The sequence below is a fragment of the Cygnus atratus genome, chromosome 11 (genome assembly GCF_013377495.2).
Source record: "Cygnus atratus isolate AKBS03 ecotype Queensland, Australia chromosome 11, CAtr_DNAZoo_HiC_assembly, whole genome shotgun sequence".
Lineage (NCBI taxonomy): Eukaryota > Metazoa > Chordata > Aves > Anseriformes > Anatidae > Cygnus > Cygnus atratus.
In genome coordinates, this window is record NC_066372.1 from 5,763,525 (window position 1) to 5,787,147 (window position 23,623).

Below are 23,623 nucleotides of genomic sequence, written 5' to 3' on the forward strand. Positions count from 1 at the left end.
CGTTAGTTAGACATAGCAACATAACGTTTAGTTTAAAATCAAAGTGTTCTCCATAGCCCTTAGCATGCAGAGGTTCTTTTAGCTCTGCTAGAGGATGTGCAAACGTCTACTCAGCGTATTAGAAAAGGCTAATTCCTAATTCCCTCTACTAAGCCTGCTTGCTGCTATGGACTACTAGTGGCTTTATTCTTATTAGAGACTTACTGGTTGCCCAAGGTGACAGTGCTGTGTCACAGGTAATCATGAAAGTGATATGGCAAAGGGTTTCTAAAGCTCTAGCTTTGAGTAAAAATATTAAATGATTACGCACGTATGTAGCTTTTTAAGACTAAATTACAAACAGATAGTAGTGTTTTACTTTTCTAATACCAGCTAACATGCAATAACGTCATATTCCCTTTCCATTCATGTGTCACAACCTGTCATTCGAAGAATCAACAGCAGCAGATTGGAGCAGGCTGATACTATGCCCCATATGGTAGCAATTATAAAAAGAGAAGAAGGTCAAGCCATGTCAGAAAAGGGAGAGTGCTTATGCTTGTTTTTAGATTTTGGGTGTAAGCCAATAAATCTTTTCTAACCATTTAACTTAGAACCAGGCTACTTACCAAACAATAGAACAAATCCTTAGAGGGGTTAACACCTGTAACTTCCATTTGCAGCCGGAACAAGAACAATGGTACTGGTTGGAGACATTTTGTTTGATGTTCCTTGCTAGTTTAAAAAGAAACAAATAACTAGCAACATAGGTGTAATCACAATAAACTCTGATGAAACAGCTGCAAATGACATTACTCAGTAACACATTTTCCAAGGCACAGGTGAACACAGACATTGAGTTTAATGGATTTCTCTGTCACAAGTTGTTTGCATTTCTGCAAGGGTAATTAATTAGGTATTTTACACACATTTTGACAAACATCTAAATGAGGCATTTTTTGTTTAGGTGTACCGGTACCATACTGAAGCATGTTATTTAAACAAACTATATCGAGGCATTTGGCATCAGATAAGGTTGACTAATACGTGCTCACTTGAACTGCCCCATTTCATTACAGGAGTTGCAGCTGGCTGCCTATCTGCCTATTCTCCTTGGTGGCCTGTGCTAAGCATCTCACATAATATAGTTTCTCACCTGGCTGAATTTATAGGATGCCTTCTAGAAGTCATAAAACCACAGTGTGACTTGAGTTCTCCATGAAGCCAGCTCTGGAGAGCAGGCACATATAAAGCTTTTCAGTCCATGACAGACTTCACTACTTCAACTTTGAGTTCCTAAAAAAATGATTTCTTGAACTGCCTGTTTACAGTGCTTTACACTCCTGCTTAAGTTCAAATTCTAATAGCTTGTTAGGGTATTAAGCTAATAGAGGATGATAATGCTGCCAGGTAGTCCAGGACTTAACAGTTCTCTGGTCTTTTGCCCTCATCCCTTTACAGTAGACTGATCAGTTTCTAATTCCATTTTCTGGTATACAGTTCAGGTAGATTGTCTTTTGCATTTAATAAGACGTTGGTCCCTCTCTGGTACTTTTGGCTAATATCTGATTAGAAAATGAAATAATAATTAATATATTGCAAATGGATATAATTGCATCACAGACTGCAGACAAAGAATTCCATGTAGGAAACACTTCTTAATTTCAGTAAGTCTGGTGTTTCAACATCTTCCAGAAAATTAGATTATGAGATACCCTAGAGCAAAACCTGCAACTCACAATTAACCACCTTCAGTTAGTCCACAGCATTCAACTATTTACTTTCCAAAGTCATAACTACTAGATTGTGCAGCAATTCTGTGTACTGATGTTAACCTTGAGATGTTCCCCAATATTTGAATTCCTTATGGTTCTATTAGAGAATACATTCATGTTGTAGAAAAACTTGGAATCATGGTGACATTTTTAAAAAGTTTTCTTCCAATTATTCCAAGCAAGAATCTTGGCAAAAGATTCTAATTCTAAACCATGGCAAAAGAAATAACGGGAAAAAAATCTGTTCTCATCTTAATCACCCTTCCCATGGCTTTTCAGTTCCTCCTTCCGGTGTTTCAGAACACTGAAGAGCTCTCAGATACGGAGACCTCTGTGTCATAACAGCAGCAAAGGCCCTTTTCTGTGGAAAGTACCACCATTACTATGAACTACAGTTCCCTTTTTTGCTTCTTTTTCCCCCTAACAATGTCTCTCAAGGATTTGGTTAAAAACAAGGACTTTATTAAACATACCGAGCACCTGAGCCAAAAAATCGTATTCCTAACTGTAGATATGTGATTACTTAAACAAAGAAATCTGTGCTGGACAGAGTGCCAGATAAGAAGCGTCCTCATAAGTAAGCCTTTTCTTTTGCCTTTTTGTAAGACAAAGATTAAATTAACGGACAGATGAATTTTCACAAAGGTGGCAACACAGTTGTAGGAAAAGTCCTTGAAGCCCATCAGGTGTGACACTGTCAGTAGGCATTGAGTTGTTGTCTGAAACGTACAGAACAACATACTTTAAGTCTGAAATTACTCTCTGGTCTGCTGCTTATGAAGCAATCCTTTTGTTTCCATATCTGGGAAACCACTTATGAGTTTTATGCATAACTCATCAACTTTGTATTTATCAGACTCAGATAAACTATCTTCAGTCGCTTTTCTTCTGCAGTAGCATATGCCGAAGTAAAAGCCAACATAATATAGATTTGTATACTGTTCTTCTAAATTTATGTGGTTTTGGTTGTTCTCTGTGCCCTAAAGTAACTACAAAAGTCATAATGAATGCAACCAGAAAAAAAACTTTAATTAGTTTTTACATTTACACATTCTGGAGATGGCTATCCCCATCTGGTTCCTCACTGTCTCCATGACACGCACGGAGTGCTTCAATTTTTGGCACATTTCTTCCCTGTGTGTCCAGCCAAGCTTCACTACATTGTTCATCAGGGTCCAGCAGATGGAGCTAGCAATACACTTGTTTGGGATGGACATGGAAAAGAAACAGCATTTTAATGAGTCATTAGACTAGACCACACTTTTTACATAACAGTTCTGAGAAACTAGCTGGTAATAGCTTATCTTGTGCAAATCAAATATCCCTCCACCATTTGTTCTTCCCAGAGAAGGATAAAAAGCAGTCTGTCTCTTCTCAACTCTCCCACTTTAGATCCTTGATTCTATCTCATTATTTAGCCTATTCCTTTTTCACAGAAGCATGGAAGACAGTGGCAGACAAGGAAAATGCAAGGTGGCTCAGTACTTCAGGCATTTTTTTTATTTTCCTGACTAAAGTCACAGTTTACCAGGGTCACAAATCCCCTGCTTAAGCAGTTACCAGTCCCAGATGTCAAACTGCAAAAACATGGATCTATCTTCAACTGAAAGGAAAAAGAAATTATGCATTTCATTTAGACCAATCTGACAGCAACTTAAAAAGAAACAGACCTTCAAAGTCAAAGCACATCTTGTTGGCAACCCAGAAGAAGACTCAAAGACGACATTAAAATTATAAGAGGAGAAGAGGATTAACAAACTGAACTTGCAGGGAATCCTGATCTGCCTACTGCAGAATGAGACAAAGCTTCCATCGCTAAAGAAGTAGCATGTTTTCTGCACGTTCTTGTTCCCTGGCTGTATCCACTGCTACATTAATCACTTTCTTAGAATGCTGGCTAACAGTACACTATGTTCCAAAGCAATGGTAATATCATCTACACTGGTCCTCCACAGAACCTTTATTAAAGATCATACAGTTTAAAAAAAATATAAAATCCTGCTGGGTCATTGACCTTTAAAGTGAGTCTCTACAGATTGGAGTTACAAGCATTCAAAAATATTACTTCCCTCTACCTAACTCAAGTAGGGTTGAGACTGTGTAATAGGTTCATACAGATAATGCAATCCAAACAGATGTATTTCCATCTCCCTATACAGAGCTGACTATAGCCCTGCTCTTCACACTGTTGAATCTTACTCCCCCTTTTGACCTATTCAGCCATACCCCTAGACAGCATCTACCAAAGTGCAACTATACTAACAAAGGCTGGAAGACCCAGAGCAACAATATGCACTGACTGCATGGTCAACTGACTATACATGACTTGCCTCCGTAATTCTTATGACTACATACAGATAGTGACTGATCCTGACACATAAGTTTATTTTTCACTGAAGCACATAGTGAAAGAAACTTCTGGAGATTTTTTTAAGAATAATAATCACATATAATGTTTTAGAAAGTGTGTTTTTAATACAATCAAAATTTTATCAGTTGGTGGAAGAAGCACTGCACTAACTGAAGCAAGAATAATGTAGTTCTGATCGGTGGAGACAGCTTTTGGATACTCATCTGCTTGAGCTGTATGCTGTTAGGCTGTCAGCAACGTAAGAGGAATTGATGTAGCAAAATCTAGACTATAATAAATGAAGAAAGCAGGTAAATGCTATGGAGAACAAGCCGCTGTTCCAACAAAACCTCATTTTACAGGATCAAAACAAAAATTCTGGCTAGGAACCCACTATCCCCCTAAGGGGGGCCCTGAGACAAAGAAAACTGCTGAAGCCAGAAAAATACCATTAGCAGTATCTTGTTAGAAAATTAGTAGTAAGAAACTCTTAAAATTATTAATATTATTACATTATATTCTGGAAAATACATAAGGATATTTATAGCTACTGTAAGAGGTGATTGCTTCACTGCTAACGTAAGAAGTATCCAAAATGGGCATTACATAATGTTGAAATAGAACTAAGTTAAGGATTTAAAGATTTTGACTGAGGCTCTGTTTTTAACGAGCTCAATTAAAAAAAAAAAAAAAAAAAAGCTCATTTTTTGGTTTCAGTTAGTGTTCAAATATTCAGGCAATGTCCAGGCACTGCTGGGGATGCTGGACAAAAAGGTAATTCAATAGGTTAAATATCCCCAGGTCCTCAGACTTCTCCCAGAGTATCTGTCAATTCCCAGTAAGGCATTCAGAATGTTCCAGTCCCCAACCTATACCACCAAACTCCCCCCAGCTATTCCTCCTTACCAGAAGGGAAAGCAGGTACCTCATTTCATTTGGACGCAGACTGAGAAGGAAACAGGCAATTCCTAAGCCAAGTACATCTCTAGAGCAAACCTTAGTGGCATAACCACAAGACCTTCTTTCCGAAACCCAGGTCTACCTTTTACTCAGCTAGCCCACATACCAGCTGTATTTCTCCGTGTTTTTATTCTTAAGCTTGTACAGGGAAGACAAATTTTCAAGTCACCGCATTCCTCACATGCAGGAACAGTTTGGCTCCTATCTGCTGTAAATAGACCCTTCTGCTGTCTGCGCTGGTTCTCGGTGTTCCAAGCAGAAGGCAGTCAGAGCACGTAGCGCTCCTAACACCTCCACTGTGGCCCATGTTACAGCCCAGTCTGGCAGATACACTGGCACACAGCCATCATGTTTTTTAAGAGGGTCTAAGGAACAATCAGACAGAGGAAAATACATGCAGTCCTTCTGGAAAGGGTCTTCCTAAGGGACAGATTCCACCTGCCTATCCTTTTATGTTGTCAACGTGGCACAGAGGGACTGTGGTTCAAAGGAAAGCTCATCTCAGGAACTTTCAACTACGTTGACATCTTTTTTTCTGGAAATGGGGTGAGGTGAGGGTTCTGATATGTCTTTAAGGCTTTTGGGGGACCTCGGCAACGAATGTGGCATTTTTCAAAAAGCTTAGAAAGTCATTTGACACTGAGTTTGAATATTGACAGTGTGGCCCCCTACTGCAGCGAGGCAGCTACACCATTTAAAATGGGTGACACAAGAAACAGGGAAACAGCACAAGCTTTGTTTGCTCCGTTTCCCCCTGGGAGGATCCTTCCCAACCACCCTGTATGGCACTGTTGCAGGGCAACTTTACCTTCCATCCCAAGCACAGTTCAGCGATGTAGATAAGTCATATAGGATGTACAAGGCAGTGCTTATCCTTGTTCCCTCTAGTCGACAGTTCATGACTGAGCTCAACAGTAAGAGAATAAAGCAGAGAGAAAAAAATAGCTCTGACTCCCACACATTAATTAGCCTTTAGATCTCCACAGAGCATCTATTTTGACATTTCTGGATGGTTTAATCTATGTTAGGAACTAATTAAAGTTATGAGCAAGGATTCTCACCCATACCTTAGGCCATTTACTCAAGGTAGAGGGACCTGAGAAGCCTGAAGTCAGCGTGAAAGCAATATGCTGGCAGTTTCTCAGGACCTTAGTGACAGTTCATGTCTAAGAGGTGTGCCAGGAACAGGACTACAGGGCACAATGCTGCTGACCTATGTCAGACATGAGATACCGTATACATGCTGTAAGACTTCCTAGATGCTGAAGCTATTTAGAATCATTAAAGTAAGGAAGTCATAAAATATCCCCAGTTGGAAGGGACCCATAAGGATCAAGTCCAACTCCTGGCACCGCACAGGTCTGCCCAAAAGCTTAGACCATGTGACTAAGTGCACAGTCCAATCTCTTCTTAAATTCAGACAGGCTTGGTGCAGTGACTACTTCACTGGGGAGCCTGTTCCAGTGTGCGACCATCCTTTCGGTGAAGAACCACTTCCTGATGTTTAGCCTAAACTTCCCCTGCCTCAGCTTAACGCCGTTCCTGCGGGTCCTGTCACTGGTGATAATGGAGAATAGGTCACCTGCCTCTCCACTCCCCCTCGCGAGGAAGTTGTAGACTGTGATGAGGTCCCCCCTCAGCCTCCTCTTCTCCAGGCTGAACAGGCCCAGTGACCTCAGCCGCTCCTCATATGTCTTCCCCTCTAGGCCCTTCACCATCTTCGTCGCCCTCCTCTGGACACTCTCCAACAGTTTAATGTCCTTTTTGTACTGTGGTGCCCAGAACTGCACACAGTATGTGGGGTGAGGCCGCACCAGCGCAGAGCAGAGTGGGACGATCACTTCCCTCGACCGACTAGCGATGCCGTGCTTGATGCACCCCAGCTCACGGTTGGCCCTCCTGGCCGCCAGGGCACCCTGCTGGCTCATATTCAACTTGCTGTCAACCACAACCCCCAGGTCCCTCTCTGCGGGGCTGCTCTCCAGTGTCTCGTTGCCCAGTCTGTACGTATAGCCAGGGTTGCCCCATCCCAGGTGCAGGTCCCGGCACTTGCCTTTGTTAAACTTCATGTGGTTGGTGATCGCTCAGCTCTCCAATCTGTCCAGATCTCTCTGCAAGGCCTTTCCACCCTCATCCGAGTCCACAACTCCTCCAAGTTTGGTGTCATTGGCAAATTTGCTCAAAACACCTTCTAGTCCTACATCCAAATCATTTATAAAAACATTGAAGAGGACTGGCCCTAAAATGGAGCCTTGAGGGACCCCACTAGTGACCATCCGCCAGCCAGATGTGGCCCCATTTACCACAACCCTTTGAGCCCTGCCCGTCAGCTAATTGCTCACCCATCGTATGATGTTTTTGTTTAGCTGTATGCTGGACATTTTGTCCAGTAGGATCCTATGGGAAACCGTGTCAAAAGCTTTGCTGAAGTCCAAAAAGATCACATCAGCTGGTTTCCCTTGATCGACTAGATGGGTGATCTTATCATAAAAAGAAATCAAATTTGTTAGGCAGGACCTACCCCTCATGAACCCATGTTGGCTGGGACTGATGACTGCAAGTCAGCCAAGTCGTCTTCCCCCTTGCTAGGTTGTGAGTCTTGTGCTCTGCTTCTTACGGCTACATCACTGAATGACCAAAACTGACATTCTAAAAAACATGACTATCAATTAAAAGGCAGGTTGATTCTTATAATAGAGAAAGAAAGAAAATACTGGCAGTTGGATTCCCAAGCTGACACCTTTGTTCAACAGTGCTAAACTGTAGCTATTGTAATAAAAAGTTCTACTGTGACTGTTACTGGAATTACTAATATTAGAATGAGAGAGATAAAAGCAGCCTCATTTGAAGCAGCTAGTCTGTTCTATGATTTTAGCTACACAACCATCAGCTGTAGCTTAAATGGGACGTTACCAATGCTGGCAGGCCCACACACATAAAGGAAACAGACTTCTGCACCTCTTTGTATAGAGCTTGTAACCCAGAAATGAACGTATTACTGTATGCAAAGTCTGGTTTTCCTGATCTCAGGTCCAGAAGCAACATTTTCTTCATTCAAATTCCTTAAACAGTGGCCTACTTTCCATATTTATATTAAGAACTAAAAATCTGAAAAGAACACTGAAATACAGTACAGAAGGTGTTGTGCAGATCAAGATTGGTGTTCCTACTGGAATAGGTGGGGTTTGTATTTTAATTGTGCTGTTCAGAAGTTAACATGACTCACTGCCTCTCCTCTTTCCTGCCTTTCTAACGGCCTTGTACTGTACAAACAGGGGTGTGTTTGAAGGGACCATGGGTGTAGTAGAGGGAAACTTAGAGTCCTTGCAGAGATATCAATGTAGCTGGTGATGTTTCCAATCCTGATTTAGAATAACACCTAAGAAGTTATATCACTAATAATGACTGTAAGAGGGAAAAATAGATAATAATAATGAATCCCAGGGAATCCAAACTAGGAACTAAACAAAAAGCACCTAATCTCTTCTGACTGTTGGCACTCCAACAGTTATTTGATAGCCAAGGCAGAATAATGATAATAAGCCAAAATAATTTTTTGAAAGGAATCTCTTAGGAGGGGGAGGCTGGAAGGGAATGCAAGTTGTCTTTGTGGAATGTTGTCAGATGAGAATTAAAATTCCAGTCTTTACTGAGGCCTCTCCTGGAATGCACAAAACACTGGGTACATTCCCCTCATGCACACACAAACTTTGTGCTTTATTTTTCCATGCCATGCTGCTTATAGGCTCATAGCTGCATTCCTGCTTGGCTTCTCAGCAACCTTGGTACATAAACACAGTGACACCCAAATCTGCACTCTTCAGCCCTGGTGCCTCAGCTGAAACAGAAGCTATTTCACTTAGGAGCAAGAGACATCTGAAGGGCCATGCTGGGACTAGGAGGGAACTGCTGTACAGGATCATCCTCAGGTTTAGTTCATACCCAGCCTTCACCAAAAGCTTCTCAAAAATCATACCAAAGACGCCTTAACAAATCTTTAGTGGTCAGCAGTGGGACAAGCATGAGACCTGGCAAAGCTCTCATTTCTCTTTCAAATGCTTAGAATTTGGCTTATGCTCTGAAACACAACTGTTAATATTCATCATCTATCATACTGTTGATTGCAGTTGTTACCTAAAGCACTTACATTTCATAAACAATGCAATACCCTTTCAAAGGACTGAAGAGAAGGAGCAGAACGGAGAGGCGAGTTTTCTTCCATGGTATCTTCTCAGAAAATGTAATCTGAATACCACAGACGAGGAAGACCTGCAAAGGGGACAAACATCTCTTCACTAGAATGATATGTGTATTTCCTAATAACAAATAAACAAGCTATGCAGGCCACTTATTGAGGGTAACTATACAATAAAACACAAAATAACATTGTGTGATAATGAAGTTGGATGCCAATTACTGAATCTTTACAGCCCATTCCCACCAATGCCAATGTCAAACACCACAGTCAATGTCGAACTTCCAAGACAACTATAAATTGAGACTTGGAGCTGGATTTATTAAAGTATTTTTTCAACAGATGCCTTAAAATGCAGACAATACTTCAGAAAATGTCACGGTGTACCTAATTCCCATTTGCTTTGCTGCAGGTGAGATTTGCAACTCTGAAAATCTCACTAAACGTTATCTGAATTTCTAGGAGCTTAAACAGCATTGAAAAGATCCACTCGTGTGACATTCATCCTCTGCAGAGATGAGAAAAAGATTTCACCAACTCCATTGGGAGCCATGAGATATGGAGGCCTTCTGATGTGGTGAGTACAGAATCTCATCCTGATCACAGTCTTAAAGGCTGCACATGCCATTTTACAAATTACTGTTAAAACTCGGAGGCTTGAATGCAACTCCCACATGCAAGATAGATATAGCAGATTACAATACGGAGCCAAATTGTATGTAACAAACAGGTACTCCTCGCAGGCTCTGTCAAAAATTGTGTTACTGAAAGCCCCACAATGCCACAGGACAACCCCCTCCTACAAATAACTTTCCAAAGACACTACAAATAGTGTCCAGTTAGCAAGGGCTGGCCACACAGAGTTCTGCTCATTTGCCTTGTCACTAACTGGTGCGAGTCGTTAGTCACTAACTGAAGTTTCTGTTGGACTCACTGAGAGCAATTAGGCCAACAGTCAGGTTTAATTTTTAACTTATAAATGCAAAATGCTGCTTTTCTATGAGCAGTTGAAGGACTCTTTGTGTTCTACAAGAAAATCCCTGTTTTCCACGTCAGAAGAGCTTCCTAGTTCTTGCAGCACTGAGCAAGTTTGAGAGCACTGGGCTCCACATGACTGCCATCAAAAAACTTCTAAACCAATCGATCAACCAATTCCATGAGCACAGGCACTAATGAAGGCTGTTTTCTATGGATTTATATATTATGGCCTCACTGTTGCATAACACTACACAAACTCACGATACAGTTTCCCACTGAGGCAGCTACTGGGTCTGTCCCATCCTCTTACCCTATTTAGCCTATTTTCAGACACTGCCTCACTGCTAATGTTAGCCAAAATTAGCTAGGGGAATCCGCTGTAGACAAACAACAGTAAGGTTGCATTAGGTCTCACTGATTTAGTAATCTAGGTTAAAAATAATCTATCCTCTACATAACTGTTGTTAAATTACTATACTGTTGGGAAAGATCAGGAAGAAAAAAACTCTTAAAATTCAGACTACTTCTGTTCTTCCTCTCTGAATACAGAGATCAGTGTGAATTCTTTTCTGCAGGCTAAACTCCAGTCAGCCTAGAAAAGTACAGGATTCCCTGCATCTATGACTTCCTAGTGCGAACAGAACACTGCCTGAGTCACTTCCAAAGAATGGTTCCCAAGCCTACATTTCCAAACACAAATAAGCCTACCCTATTACATGGAAAGTTAATATTTAATAGTTCTGACCTCAGTTATTGTGGCAGTCTGCTAGTTTCCGCCACATAGCATGGAGAAAAGCAACTTGTTTCATTGAAAAAGAGAAAGTAGAGCAACGTGACCTTTGTGTCCATAAAATTCACCCAAGTTCTGTTTGACCATGCTTCCACTCAGACCTTTAAAAAAAAAAAAAAAGTCAGGAACGGGTATTAAAAATGGTCACCTGTCTAAGACATGCTAACTTTCAACCTCACTGCTGCTACTTAGCCATTTGAGACTTTGGTAAAATCATTTTACTTCTCCATCATAATTTGCCTTTTAAATTAGTCAATAGTATACACCATAATTTCCTGTAAGGTATTTTTCAAAGATTATTTGTTTTCTACAGAGTTTTGAACATGCAAGTGGACAGAGTGAACTAAATTATCACATCTTCAAGAATTGAAAACTGAGCACATTTGACAGACAATCTGAAGTGTATGTAGGCAGATATTTTGCAGCGTACATACTCACTTTCATCAGTTATTTTTCTTAACGGTTTCAAAAAAACTTTTCTTAAATGTGATATTTAAAAAGCTATCTATTAAATTCCTGTGAGCCTTAAACTATAAAACTCATACCTGGGAAATCCTTTTTGTTACAACTTGCAAGCCTGATTCTCTACTTTCTCATTACCTGATTAGCTGTTCATTACTTGCTGAAAACAGAAGCTTTTTTAGTTGCTTTGGATCAGACCCTTGAAAGAATATAAGACCTCAGTTTAAGAAAAAATAGGCCTGATTTACATTAACGAAAGTGAAAGAATAGAGATTACAATTTGACCTAAATTAAGAACAGAAATTTCACCAAGCTTTAACAACAGTCGCATCTATACCTATTATCAGCATGTCTTATAGCTGTATTGTTCAATACACTGATGAATGCCAGGCATGTCTATTATTTTTTTTAAGCCAACATAATTGATAACATTCTATTACTCTGTTTCTCACCAGTATTTAAATGCATGTAACATCCAGTTCATTTAATTACAGCAGCAAAGAGAAAATTAAACAGCCCACAAGATGAAATAGCACGCTTCTCGTCAAGGTAAGATTATATGGTTGCAAACCACTTGTTCACAGGGTGTCCCAACCCAATTCCCATCTCAGCTGTAGTAAAAACAAAAACAACCCACAGTTTGAAGCCAAGCTTTCCAAACTTGTGTAATTAGTTTTATAAAAGAAAAAGTGTATGCGAAAATTTTACTATCTACCATTATTTGTTTTGCCTATACAAAACAGGCTAAATGCTGCCATAGAGTGTTAAAACGTATCCCCTTCTTCAGTGGTAATAAACATGTTTGAAAAAGCAGTCTAAGGCAGATCTTAAATTATCCCCAGGCTGGGATTAAAAGCGAAAGGACACGTAGCCCCTTTTACCCTCAGAAGTTATGCTTTCTCTCAACTATTATTTTCTCTTTGTGTTGATTTTTCCATTACATATTTTTTGGTATGACTGAAGAAATTTTGCAGGCTCTCAAATGCAACATAAAATGAAGAGTAAATATTTGGAGTGAAAAATGTATTTAACATCTGATCAACACCAATGAATTTGTGTGAACTCCCATCAAATTCAGTGGGACCACATGGTTAAGCAAGGACCAGCAGAACACACAAAGCTTTGAGTGATGATGTGTTTAGATTGTCTGCTATGTGATGTGTGAAACTTGTCTAGGTGACATTTAAATATTCTTCACAGTATGCAAAATAATAATAAATCAAATAGTCCAAAATCAAAGCATACAAAATGAGCTCAAGAACAAAAAGTGAGAGCTTACATGTTTGAAAGCAGATTCTGAAAAAAATAGATCTCCTTTGAGCAGTCACAATTTGTTTTACTGTTTGCACTGCTAGTTCACTGAGCACTTCTAATCAGCATTTTGTTGGGATGGCAGGAAGCTTCCGTCTAATTTACATCATGTAGCAAAGCAAGTCTGTATCTGAGTGATGATCCACAGAGAGTTGCCACCACTAACAGACCAGTCTTCACAAGAGGCTTTGTCACCATAAAGTCAGCAGTCAAGCCCGAGAGGCCAAACTTCCTGTCTATCAGCCAAAAGCAGGAAGTACCCCAAACCTCTCTCGCAGTGTGGCACCAACAGACAGCTGGGATAAGCCCTAAAAAAGAACGTGCTGTAAATGCTTAGCAAAAGGCAAGGGAAAACGTGTCTTTTTTAGTAGCCTCCCACAGTATGATTTCTAGGGAGCCTAAGTAAAAGACACTGTCATTTTGCTAAACCCAAAGGCAGAATGCGGATATGCAAAGAGCTGGCAGAACTAACAGTCCTGCAGCAAAGGTGTTCTTATTGCCACCTAAGGCTGAACTAAGCAGCTCTTTCCACACTCAGAACTACAAGTTTGTATTTCAGTTCTACAACAGACAGACCACAAACTCCAGACCCAAATTCTCCATGCCTCAGAACAAACTTCATCAGGAAATTCCTCTCTGGCAGCCTCCTGAGATGACAAGTCTCAGTCCAGTGACCGATACTGCCCAGCAAAATAAAGGTCTGTGGATATGTAGCACTAGATTTTATTTGGTTCTGCTGTGTTCAATTTGTTAACTCAAAGAAAAGATGACACTCCAGAACACATATATACAAACAAGGCTGCCCTTTCATGACTTCCTCATTTTGTCTTTTTTTTTTTTAAAAGGACGTATTATGTGCTCAACTCTCTTACCATTTCCAAGCAACATAGATCTTTACATCGAGTCTCAGAACTGTGTTTTTTGTTGTTGTTCGTTTTGGTATGGCTCTAGAGACCTTTGTTTATCAGAACAAATCCTATCATGAGATACCATCTGTCTATGACTTTTTAACATGTTGTGACAGAAGTCCATGTTGTAATGCGATGGGAATTTACTAGCAGGCACTTTTGAGGAATAACATGGTGCCACAGTCTCAGGAGGTTCATAACGTATTCGTAGAGCAATTCACCCCTCCACAGAGCAAAGGGCAAAAGCATTACAAATGCACACTTGAGACTCCTGTTCTAACACTGTGGTTTAAAGTGCTGAGGGCGTTCCTGCACATAAGAGATTACTTTTGCTCCCTTCACCTCAGACACCCCCAAGGTAAACTCTCTCTGCCACTGGCTGATTTGTTGTATATTAAAGGAGCTGGAATATAATGGCAAAGGGCATAGGGATGTACATAGCATTTGTTCTGAAAAGCAAGAAAATCCCCTAATACCCAGGAAAGCTCTAAAATGAATGTCTCAAAGACACTCCCAATTCACTCAAATTCAATGATTCATGCTCATTTGGCTTTGCTGGCATAGGCAACAAACCAACTGGCCTTGTTTTCAATGCACGTCACTACTCGGGCAGTTGCTGATCAGAGAGATATCACTAGTGCCAAGAGCAGTTGGGTGGCAGAGTGCACGCAATCGTGTTCCAGTACTCATGCTGGAGTAGGGAAGCCATCCGATGCAGTGGAAACAACCTGCTGCTTTTCAGATGAAAACTGTAGTAGAGAGAATTGAAAGCATCAAAAGTGGACACCCTCTCCCCCCCCCCAAACCCTTTATGAATGACAGATACAATGTGCAAGTAACTTGGGGGAATCAGGGCTGTTGTCACACTCTAACAGAATTGAATTAAAATAAGAACAGCATTTTTTTAATGAGATAATTTTAATAACAGGAGTACTCCTCATTGTACAGAAACAAAAAGGATACAGACATCGAAGTTCCAGGGTATAAGCTAACAACTGAAGCAGACACTGCAATGCTTCTGATCTGATGGAAGTAAAGGAAAAGGGGAGGGGGAGTTACCCATTCCCTTCCTCTGTAATGTCTTTTTCTGGCTAGGTTCACACACAATACTCAAGTAGATGGTTCTAATCCGGTATGGCAATCCCTATTGCTCATGCAGCACAGCCTCTTTTCTCTGTGATTACAGGGACACACAAACACATTACACTGTTATACTGCCTTTCCACTAAGACAAAGGCTCTTCACTGCTTTTACAAAGTACAGTCTGTGTGTAGTAAATGATACCCCTCTGTGGTGGAAGGAAAGCGCTCCATTCCTTTCTCCTCAGATCAGAGCGTGGGTGGACTGCTGCGAGAACACACGTTGGCGTTTTCCTTGTATGTCTCCCATTTACCAGAAGGAAGGGAAAGCCTTGCCTTTGCAATCGGAGCAGGTGGCGATTCAGTGCCTCTCCTCCAACCCGTGGGAGGAGAGCCGCAGGGGGAGGGAGCGTTCTCCCCACAGGAGACAAGGGCCAGGGCCAGGACCGAGACCTGCCTTGCGTGCTGCGCAGAATGACAGTTTTTTGTAATCTCCTTCACCCGCCGGAGCTGCACGAGTGTCTGTGGCCAGGCGGTGGGGAGGGGGCCGTGTCCTGCAGCCCCGCTGGGGAAGGTCGCACCCCCAGGTAGGGCGAGGGTGTCAGGCCGTGCCCCGGCCCCGCCGGCAGAGGGAGCGGAGCAGGAGGCGGCGGCGAGGCCGCGCAGCGCGTGCCCGGAGGCGCCCCGCCCCGTGCCGCTATTAATAGCGCGCTGGCGGCTGCGGGCGAGGCGCGCGGGGCACGCGAGGACAGCGGCGGCGCCGGCTTAAAGGGGCAACGGCGCCGCCGCCCGCACTCACTCTCCCAACCGGGCAGCGCGAAGCCGAGCCCCCTCCCGCCGCCTCGAGGCTCTGCCCGGGTCGCGCCCCATGCGCCTGCCGCCGGCCGGGGGGGGCCCACCGGCGCCTCGGCCCCAGGCTGCCCGGCCGGGGGTAACTGCTTCGGGGCCTCCTCGCCCCCCCCCCGCACGCGTTCTCGGGCGCAGAGCCGGAGAGAGCTTACCCTGTCTCGCATCATCACTTTAATTGAGAACGCTAGGATACACCACACAAATAAAGGCCTTCACAGCCTTAAGCGTGCGTTCAAGCCTCTTGGTTTCTGCTAAAACCAGAAAGCCATCACTGCCTATCTTCGGAGCACAGAACAAAACACACGCTTTAACCAAGCTGAAACTTTCCTAGACAGAAAGATCTCAATGCCATTAAGATCCTAGTTAACAGCTGAATACCTTCTCCAGCTGCCACCTACCAAAGCAAGGAACCAGGACACCTCTAGTGTGCCTCTTCCCGTTCACAGCTCGGCATCAGTTTCACCAGAGGGTCACTAAAAACAAGCAGAAATACAGGAAATGGTCTGTATAGGCCCCTACCAAGAAGAAAGGTGAGGTAGTAGGGTTTGTTTGGAGCCATGCACGTATCATTTGAAAGTATCCCAAACCGTTGTTTCTCCTGTAATGGTAAAAATCCATTTCTTCTCGCCAAGATTCCTTTTAAGAGGTCTTTGCCAAGTTATGAACAATGCTTCATCAAAATGCACTATTGTGCAAAGCATGTAAACATATGCCATAAAGGCTAGGCTGTTATTCTTTCCAGGCACAGACCACCCTTGTTTTCAAAGATGTTTCAAGAAAAACATCTAATTCAATTAACAGAACTCTTTCATTTTTTAAATCACTTGTGTACATGCTTTTCAGATGCATCACTGAAGTTTAATTTCCAACATGCATGCTGAAAATAATGCACTAAAGTTCAGTGTGAAAAGTTAGATGCAGATGAATTACGTATTGCTGGTGAAACACAGCAGTGAGCAGGCAGACTACTGAGACAGGAAGTCAGAAGCAAGAGAAAACAATATAAGCAACTTAGTTCAAACAAGCTGAGAGAGAAACAAACCTCCCACCTAGGGGATGATGTGATACTTTTGCATACTGAACTTATACGTATGAATGGGAAGGGCTAACAGAAAAGGAGGGAGAGTCCTTAACCAGGAACAAAAAGGTAAAGGGCTAAATTTTAAGTTCTTTAGAGTCTTATTTTCACTTAAATTCATGCTTTTGTGTATGGAGGATGTTTACACACCACTCTTCTTTTGTCCATAGTGGGTCACTTCTAAGACCAACACCATCAACAGGTGTCTGAGGTAACAGTCCGCAATCTGTTTAACTGTGTGACGTTTTCCAAAACACGTCAAAATCAAATCTCACACATCAACAAACAAGATATAAAACCACAGCTTAAGTGCTACAGAAGGAATCTTAGCTCACAGTTGCACTTACTGAAAATTAAAATTCGTCAACGTGTGGCTGTTCTGACAATTGCACTAAAACATAAAATAACATACTCAGAGGTTAGGCAGCAACAGTGAAAAAAAGGCTCTTATCTAGCAAAATTTGTAGTAAGGCAGGCCTTTGAGTCCTCCTCAATACATAACTTCCACTGATTCGAGTGAGAGTAAAAGAACAAGTTCTAGTTACGCTAAGAGAAAAACACCTAAGTATATTTTATTCTCAAAGATGAAGAAAGATGAACACAGCAAGTTCCATACCTGTAAAAGGGAGTTATCATGGGTAAAAACGTAGCTAACAGACTATTATTCAAGACGAACTCCACCAAACTACAGGCCAGGCCAGCGGGTGCCGTGATCGACAAGAAGCATTTAGCATTTCTACAAGAGTTGTTTTGAACAAAGTGGGACTTCTAGCATTCAGGAACGTGCACAGCAATCTTTGTTCTCCTGGTTACTGATATGCATAAACAAGTTTGCTGGTACTGATCACTGATGGTGTTACACAGCAGCGTAGTTAGAACTGGTGATGCTACTGTCCCATTGTGGGCCAGGCCATGGAGGCAGGGAAGAACAGTCTAATGCTTCACAGAGTGCTCTTTAGTTTTAGATTGCACAATTTGAGGAACAGCGAACATTGGATTTACAGACCTCACCAGGTTTAGATGGAAACCATACAAGTGTTGTTCTTATTTTGCAGCCTCCCACTGGGCACCCATAATAAAGTCCAAAATTAATGGAAATAATTTGAAAAACTGAGCTGAATGACTTGCCAAGGCCATGCAGGAGACTTGGGATCTCCTGGCTTTACTACCACCTTACTCAGAAAGTAAGTTATATGGCAGGTATATTCTGCAGTGCAATCTTATTGTTTCCATGGCATATTTCATAGATTCAAGTAACATCACAGACAAGATACGTCTGTGAATAAAGAGATGAATGCAAATAATTTTAACTGATATGCTTTGAAAAATATTTAAGATGGAGAAATTGTCTCCATTCTGAAAATATTATACACGATGCACCGTAAGTACATACTGCTGAATGTAAGGTCCTCACAATTTTTAACATCTGCATGTTTGGACCAAAGCAGTCTGTTACTCTTCCTGCATAAAGGCCATTTAAAAGGGGAATTTGACATCCAAACCCAAAATAGCAATTTTATTACCATTCCCACAACACTGTCACAGCTTTCACACCTCACAGAGGACTGGCCTTTTTCTTCTACACAAACCAAAGTAGAAAGCAAACAATATTGCAGGCAGACTGCTGTTAGAGCCTGCAGTGAGGGTGTGCACCTCCAAACCGCCACCAACCACCAGCTGGAACCTGAACACATCCTCACAGAAGCATGTAGGCAGAAAAACTTACAAACAAACCTGTCACTGTAGGGCTCTGCCTGGCTGAGTAGGAACAGGTTAGGAAGAAATCACGGTTTACAACACAGGAAACCCCACATCATCAGCAGGATTCACACTTGCACCCCAAAACTTAATTCCAGAAAAAAATAAGATGTTACTTGGAGCTACTGAAGGTATTTGGAAGACATTTTTGCTCTGAAGGCTAATTCCCAGCTCCCACAGATGAGATACATCATTAGGATTCTGCACAGCAGAGGTTAAGACACTGGAGAGCTATCTAGCTGCTAAATTTAAAATATAATTGGATTGCTTTGTTTTACTTGCAACTCTTTTGCTTCCAGTCTTGTACTTCAAAAGTCTCACATGACTTATTCAGTACTTCTCTTTGTTTTACTAACAACTCTTGTTTGGGATTTGGGACAAGGTGAATCAAGGTGAAACAGAAGGTAACATACTTCAAGCAGCTTAGTTCATAGGCATCCCTGGGGAATCGGTAGCAGAAGACATACTTAAGGGATTCAAGGCCTGAACACTGTTTACTTCTGCACTGCACAGGGGCACTGCACACACTGATACTACTGAGGAAAACCTGTCAAAAAGAATTCCCTTCAACAAGCCCAAACTGGTACCTGTACTGTGAGGAAAACACCTCCAAATTGCAGGCAAACCCTCAATCACGGGCACTGACTCAGATTCTGTATTTTGCCCAGGCTTTATACAGGTAGAGGTTACACAGACACAAGATGACACACTTACTCAATATTTCTCAATTTTCATAAAGCTCCATATTCCATGATATTACAGCTGCATAAAACCTAGATGTGAACCTCATCAGGGTTTCTACGTGTCCTGTGCTATGAAACCTTGGAAGAGCATGTAGATTACCCAACTTATTTTCTGTAATACACAGCTTCTTTCCCACAAACTCCATGTCCCACAGGGGTTAAACAGTACAGTAACAGAGTTAAAATAGGTTCAGGAAAGAGCATGAGACTTAAAAATAGATGAGGAATCCAGGCGGCAAAGACACAGGAAGAGGTCTAAGACAAGCTGCAACAAGCCCGTGGAGAGCGTTTAAAAAAGCACATGAACTCCTCTGCCCCACTGAAGTCAATGTGGCTTTTACCAATGCCCTTTTACTGAGCCAGTACTTCATCCTGAGGTCAGGCTTGGATTTCATTTCCACATGAATGAAAAGCCAGTGTAGTGGGAGGTAGTGACAGTCACACATACACCATTGTTAACGTGGAGTACAGAGCATGGTGGCCCTTGAAAGACACAGTCTGGCTTCATGTCTGCCTTTCCGCAATGAAGTCTGGAATCTCTTAAATAAAGTATTCTGATATGCCTTTGTTCTGCAGGGATACGAACACTCCCCATAATTGTGTTTTTAAGGGAAGTCAAAACTGGATGAAGCTTTACTGGGCTTCAAACCATGGAAATCATTCATTGGCAAACCTTTAATCTTAATGCAACACTGCAGCAGACTTTCAAGAGCTAAGGTAGTACCAACGCATGCTCAGACACAAAGGACAAGCCTAATGGCACAGCCGCGTTTTCATACACCTCACACGGAAGTTTTGCAGGCTCTTTAAACTGCAACACACAAGTGCCTGAATTTAAAAAGGAAAAAAGAAGTGTAATCGTTATATACAGTAGTAGCAATTCCTCAAACACATATTTGCATGTGTTGACACTTCTGAAAGGAGGGCTGTTGAGCAGTTATGCTGGGAAATGAAACATTGCCTAACGCTGAGGAGTAACCGCAAGAACAGAAAAACAAGTGTTTCTGCAGCTGACTTCTTCCTCCCACAGCCCTAGTCTCTGATTACAGAAATAAAAAGATTAAAAGTCACCTGAGGATCCAGCTGGTATTCAAGTAACTTTCTTCAAGCTATATAAAGCTTGCAGCTCAAACATCTAGTAACAACTTCCACTCCACTACCCTCCACCCCTCCAAGAAGTCTGGCTAGTGGGAAAACAAAATACACTCTCTCTCAAAAGCTTTCTGCTAGATGCATTTACATGTTAGCCTCAACAAGTTTAGCCATGAGATGGCTGATGGGGACATTAGGGACAACATTAGAGTAACTTACTCTCCCCCAAAGGAGTAATATTTTGGACATTTTGGGCAAGTAAGAAAAGAAGGAAACCTAATGAAAGAGAGCCTTCCTCCTTATGCACATGTTCACATCAAGTAGTAGGACATACACATGGGAGAGGTTGAATTACTATGCTGCTGCTGCTGCCTAGTCCCCTTCACCAATGAAGCTGCATCCAATCTTGTGGGTTAATTAACTCTTCAAAGAAACAGGTTAGTTTAACTCACTTCTCCATTACGGTTTGCTACCGCCATGCTAATCACAGAGCTCCTTATGCAGTCTATATTTACGGTCACAAATTGACCACTGACCAAACCACTCTGATATTTATTCAGTTGGGTCAGAAAGTTAGTCTAATCCAAGGAGTCTCGAAATGTGGGTATGATCTCACCAGAGCCAAGGAGATATGACTGCCTATTCTAGTATTTGGGTTCAGGAGCTTGGTAGACACAAAGACATGGCTGGAAATGGATGGCATCTGGAATCAATTTGGAAAACTCAGATGAAGGTCACGGAATTTTGAAATGTTTTTTTTCAGAGAAAACCACCATGTCTTCTGCTAGTTAACACATGTTGGCTTGCAGGGATGGGGGTGCAGAAATCAGACACCTTTCTTGTTGCTCTGATTCAAGCATTGGGCTCAGTTTGACTTTTCAACTTGGTGAATCATCTCGTAAGAATCACCTTCTTTGGGAAGACCACAGGTCGGCGTGAGGCATCCTGCAAGGATCAGATCTGCCATATGTAGATGGATGATCCATGAACCACATATGAGGATTTACAGAATACACTGGACTCATGGCAAATGTGTGACACTGCTTGAGAACAAAATCTGTTTGAAATTCCTGACTGAGCATAAATAGTAAATATAACAAAAGAGTCTCCCAGGAACTCGCTTCCACCTGAATATTATACAAGCTCTTCAGAGAAGAGATTTTCTTTCCCTCAAGCCATACAATAAAATGGTAGGAACAAGATTCACCACCAGATCTAGCTTTTAACAATAAAAAAAAAGGAAGTGAAAACATGTCACGGGCTGAGAAGCTCTTTCATTTATACTCTATATTGCTGTCTGGGTAAAAGAACCACCTCCCAAATACTGCCCACAACTTAAATCCCAACCACCTTCTGGCCAAGAAAAAAAAACAAACATCTATGAACATGTCCCCCTCAAAAATCTTTTACAGTGGTTGGATTCACTAAAACCACCGTGTACTGTAGTGGCTAGAACAGAAGAACAGTTTCTAGAGTCTGAAACAAAGTTTGTGGACATTTCCTATGCCCCTCTACTCTTAAAATGCCTCATACAACAGCAGCAGCCCCAAGCTGGCAATTTACCTTTTATTAATAGTTAATGAATTTCCACTGCATAGCTCATATATGTGCAAGATGTAAGCATCCTGAGTGCAACTGACTAGCATGCTTCCAAAATTCAGCACACCAAAAAATTACGTGATGTCAATCCAAGGGGGAGTACAATCCTACCTAAGGAGACTGGCCCATGGGAAAAAAAGAAATATAAAAAAGAAACCGTGCCCATTTCAACCAAGAATAAAATTGAAGCAAATGGCAGGAATTATATACTTGCCATGAGGCATGAAGCCAGAGCTAAAAGAATTGCCTCTATTCAGTGTCTCAGCTTCAGAAAGAAGGAGTGGATAAACAATTAGACAATGCGCTCGGTATACAATTTCATTGCCCTGAGTCAGAAGCGGTAGGGATGTATAGACCAGTACTCTTGGAAAACCAGTGCTTGCCTTGCATGGGGATGAGATTCAATACCGCTGCTTCTGACCCATGAGGAAACAAAGGAACCTGGCAGAGACTGAAGAGCACCCCCTCCCCGTGCCATGGATACCACTTACTTCCACAGCATTCAAACAGCCCAGAATGCCTGCCATGGCTCTCCAAGGCCAGTACCAGACTAAAGGCATAGTGTAGTAAACAGAGGGAAAACACATAAAACCCTTTGATGTGTACTGGGGTATTTCCATACTTAAGGCCTTCACAAGTACAGTCCTCAGCCAGGACTGAATGTAAGCTGGGCTTGCTACTTTATTCACCTATTTCTGTAGACACTGGCCCTCCTCCAGATACTGCTGGTGCTTTTCAAGCAGACTGTGCTTCCCAGCAATACCCCTCGTGTGCCTCCAGCAGCCGTCCTGGGCCTCCGCAACAGCGTGCTGCCTTGGCTGTGAACAGGCTGGCTGCCCTGCCTGGCACAGCGATGCCAGCTGAGCACTGTTGTAGGCCAAAATCCTGGCATTTTGCTAAGTCTTTAGCTGCTCCTTACAGAAGCCTCAGCTCCAGGTCTCACCCCCCCCAGTAACGCACACTACAGAAGATAGCACTCCTTTAAGCTGGGCTTTGCAGCACCTGTGGGTTGTTTTCATTCTCCAGTCCCTGGCTGAGCCATAACGCATGTAGTGGGAAAAGGCCTGTACAGGTACTGGCAACAGTGGATATCCACTGCACAATCTAATCCACCTTCCAGTTACTAGAGGTGAGCCTAAATACTTCTTACATCAGTTTTGAAGGCCAGTGGAAAACATTAGCGTATAGTTTTACCTATTTACTTGAGATCCTGAATCTTACTTGATACACTGTTGCTATAGCCTTTCTGGGCAGTGTTACACAAGAGGATTTCACATAGGATTTCACAATTTCCTAAATTAGATTGTGCTGGGAGTGGAAGTAGGAGATGGGAGGGAAGAATGCGGATGCTTGACAGAATGAATTCAGGGTAGCAGAGTCAGGGTGATGCATTAGAACATCTGATTCACTTACAAACTCAAAACCAAGGATTGAGTACCTGTTTTCCTTATTTTACACCCCTATTAGATATTTGCTACTATAGATGTTTGTCACCTAGTGCTATCCTATTGGGGGACAGAATGAAAAAGAAAGGACAATATATCCTGTTAATATGGCAAAACTCAACCAGTAATCTCCAAAATTCCTTACTTTGCTCATAAAAACATGCGTGATGTTTCCTACTCCTTCTCTCTTGCCTTTGCTGCTACATGTACTCTCAGTTCTTCATTTACCTTTTCTTTTATTCAGTTAGCTTCCTCTCCCAAAAAAAACTTCT

At 42.0% G+C, this 23,623-nt stretch overlaps 1 long non-coding RNA gene across 1 annotated transcript; it reads left to right on the forward strand.

Moving 5' to 3' along the window:
* The first annotated feature begins 9,699 nt into the window (after positions 1 to 9,699).
* On the forward strand, positions 9,700 to 21,193 carry LOC118251598 (uncharacterized). The gene is made up of 3 exons (XR_004779867.1): positions 9,700 to 9,836; positions 11,984 to 12,038; positions 21,071 to 21,193. It is a non-coding gene; the product is annotated as an uncharacterized LOC118251598 (long non-coding RNA).
* The last annotated feature ends 2,430 nt before the right edge of the window (positions 21,194 to 23,623 follow it).